This window comes from Setaria viridis, chromosome 8 (assembly GCF_005286985.2).
Source record: "Setaria viridis chromosome 8, Setaria_viridis_v4.0, whole genome shotgun sequence".
NCBI classification, from domain to species: domain Eukaryota; kingdom Viridiplantae; phylum Streptophyta; class Magnoliopsida; order Poales; family Poaceae; genus Setaria; species Setaria viridis.
The window spans coordinates 13,146,979-13,150,768 of NC_048270.2; the positions used below are offsets into that span (position 1 = coordinate 13,146,979).

The 3,790-nt window shown below is 39.8% G+C and overlaps 1 pseudogene; it reads right to left on the reverse strand.

Moving 5' to 3' along the window:
• Positions 1 to 907: 907 nt before the first annotated feature.
• On the reverse strand, positions 908 to 1,554 carry LOC140223556 (uncharacterized; annotated as a pseudogene).
• Between the last annotated feature and the right edge of the window lie 2,236 nt (positions 1,555 to 3,790).

Below are 3,790 nucleotides of genomic sequence, written 5' to 3' on the forward strand. Positions count from 1 at the left end.
AGTTAGGAATCGAACTCGACACCTCTGGTCCTGATACCATATTAAGTTGTATGCGCCAATCAGTTTAATCCAACTGATAAGGAAAAGTGTGCAATTCACTTATACTCGAACACAAAACATGCATTGCTTGTGGTCTTGGGCCTGTTCGCTTTAGCTTATAAGCCGGCTGAAAAGCTGAAACGGCTGATTTGTTGTGAGAGGAAAATATTATTTGGTAGCTGATAAGCCGGTTGAATAAGCTGAAGCGAACAGGTAAATCCACAACACATGTGCAGTGCGACAATGGGAAGAATTGGGGAGTGAAGTGTCCTATAGACAAAATCACGCCTTTTCCAGTGTCCCGGGAAAAAAATCCTTGATTAAACTTTTAAATGAAAGTTGGAAAATTTGAGCCTCTGGTTTTTTCTCAAGCTTCTTTCATCTAGATTTGTTCCATCACCTAGTCGATCGGTGCACAAAGTGAGGACAGCGGTGCGCGTGATACCCTTTGCAAGCCCGCTTTGGCTATCACCTTTATTAACGTTACGTTGCCTGCTAACTGGTGAGTTATACCTCGCGCGAGCTACGTGACGCTCACGCAGCGGAGGTTTCAATTCGGCGTGGTTGACGTGACGAGCACCGCGGCGTTTCGTCTGGTGCATGCGCCGGAGGGTCCCTACTCTGCCACTACTGTTTTTTTTCGTGTCAGTGTACATGCGCCTACAGTTGCCTGCGGGCTGGTGCAGTACGGAGACAAGATTTCATACAATGATCAGTTCTCTCTTTACAGGTGTTGCCTGCCTTCCAACTTGCAACCACGTCTTCTAACAACAACAACAACAACATAGCCTTCTAACAACAACAACATAGTCTTTCAGTCCTAAGCAAGTTAGGTAGACTAGAGTTGAAACCTAACAAGAACCACAAATCAGGGTTCAAGCACATAAATAGTTATTTTCCAAGCACTCCTATCCTAGGCTAAATCTTTGGGTATATTCCATCCCTTCAAATATCCTTTTATTGCCTCTTCCCATGTCAACTTTAGTCTTTCTCTGCCTCTCTTCACATTATTGTCCTGCCTTACGGTTCCACTACGCACCGGTGCCTCCGGAGGCCTCCGTTGAAGATGTCCAAACCATCTCAGCTAGTGTTGGATAAGCATTTCTTCAATTGGTGCTACCCCTAACCTATCACATATATCCTCATTTCGGACTCGATCCCATCTTGTATGACAACAAATCCAACGCAACATACGCATTTCAGCAACACTTATCTGTTGGACATGTCGTCTTTTTGTAGACCAACATTCTACACCATACAGCATTGCAGGTCTAATCACCGTCCTATAAAACTTGCCTTTTAGCTTCAATGGTACCCTCTTGTCATATAAAATTCCTAATGCTTGACGCCACTTCATCCACCCCGCTTTGATTCTATGGCTAACATCCTTATTAGTATCCCCAACTCATTGTAGCATTGATCCCAAATATCAAAATTATCCTTCCTGAGCACTACTTGGCCTTCCAAACTGACATCCCCCTCCTTATGTGTAGTAGTGCCAAAGTCACATCTCATATATTTAGTTTAAGTTCTGCTGAGTCTAAAACCTTTTGACTCTAGGGTCTCCTACCACAACTCTAGTTTCCTATTTACACCTGTTCAACTTTCATCAACTAGCACTACATCATCCGCGAAGAGCATACACCAAGGGATATCCCCTTGTACGTCCCTTGTGACCTCATCCACCACCAAGGCAAATGGATAAGGATTCAAAGCTAACCCTTGATGTCATCCTATTTTAATTAGAAAGTCATCTGTGTCGCCATCACATGCTCGAACTCTAGTCACAACATTGTTGCACATGTCCTTAATAAGTCCAACATACTTTGTTGGGACTTTATGTTTGTCCAAAGCCACATAATTTTCCTTGGTATTCTGTCATATGCCTTCTCCAAGTCAATGAAAACTATGTGTAGGTCCTTCTTCATCTTCTTGTACCACTCCATAACTTGTCTTATTAGGAAAATAGCTTCCATGGTTGACCTTCCAGGTATGAAACCAAATTGGTTAATAGAGACCTGTGTTATCCTTCACAAACGATGCTCGATAACTCTCTCCCGTAGCTTCATAGTATGGCTCATCAGCTTAATTCCTCGGTAATTAGTACAACTTTGAATATCTCTCTTATTCTTGTATATTGTTACCAATATACTTATCCTCCACTCTTCTGGCATCTTGTTCGACCAAAAAATATGGTTGAACAACTTGGTTAGCCATACTATGGCTATATCCTCAAGGCATCTCCACACCTTAATTGGGATACCATCCGAACCTATTGCCTTACCACTTTTCATGCTTTTCAATGCCTCTCTAACCTCGGATTCTTTGATCTTCCGCCTGTTGGTGTCATCAAAAGAGTCATCCAACTGAAAGGTTGTGTTCTTATTCTCACCATTGAACAATTTGTCAAAATACTCTTGCCATCTATGTTTGATCTCATCCTCCTAATTAAATGTTAATTTGACTAAAGTAAATATAAATGTGTTCTTAAATATAATTTTCTTAGTTGAACTCGAAATATAAAGTTGTACGCTTAGATGCTTTTACATGTTTATTTTAAAACCAAATGTTTAATTTGCATAAATTGTACTTAAATATTTATAAATAAAATTGAACTAAGTTTTACCTCATCTTTTTAGATGTAAATATAACTTGCTTAATTCCAACTAAGGATATTTCTTTGAAATATCTTTACATTATTTTTCTCAACTAAAATAAATGAAGCATGTAGCTCTTGTCTTTTCTTTTATAATCCAAATCTCTCGATAGCTTTGTCTTTTCAACCATAGTTTCGTTACCAGCATTTCTTGCATTCGCAATCTTAGAATCGAGCTCTATGCTTTAGTGCGCTCTTTTAAAGCTTTTCTATGATTGGTGTATTGTTCTTAGATGGGCTTGTTTGTTTGCTTGTGTGCTTGTGCCCGATGATTGATATGAGTAGAAGGAATGTCGTTCGAGAGCTTTGAAGAACAAGAGCTGAAGATGATCTGAGCAGCTATATCTTTCTCCTATATCTTTGGAGAAAGGCAAGTGTGTTCTTGTGCTTTTATCCTAATAACTATACTTAATCACCATTGCATATGCTTGCATTTGATATTGATGGGTCCTATTTAAGGTGTGCCTAGTTCACCCTTATACCTTGATCAATCTGGATTTTATCTTTCTATTGAGTAGCTATGCTTAGCTGCAATAATTGGGTTATGGTGGTTCTAATCAACTATAATGATGAATTTGTTTTATTTATGCTATACTTCTGATTAATACAAAATCACCATGCTTAATTGGAACATGGAGCGACCACCAAGGAAAATAGTGCAACCACAAGAACTACATGGCTCTGGTTTTAGCTAATTAATTAGAAACTCTAGTTTTGGGTAATCTTACCAAAAAGGTAAGAGGGGGGACTGAGTCGTTGTATAACCTAGTCCTCTTGGGAAGTGGGCTTTGCTAAGACACTATACCCATCATGGAGATTTATGCACGCCAGACATCGAAACCTTAGCGGGTTACAACTTATTAGGGAATCTTTGTAAAGACCTCGTAGCGTTCCTATACAGTACACCTCGGTAGTGTGATGAGTGCCTGATCAGCACAACATGGTTGGGTCTAAAGTTCTTCTGAACTTTTACATGACTTGTGGTGAAGATATACAACTTCTGCAGAGTGTAAAATTGATATATCAACCGTGCTCACAGTCAAGAGCGGCCTGAACCCTCACATGATAATAGAACTTGAAGATGGACTTAAATCG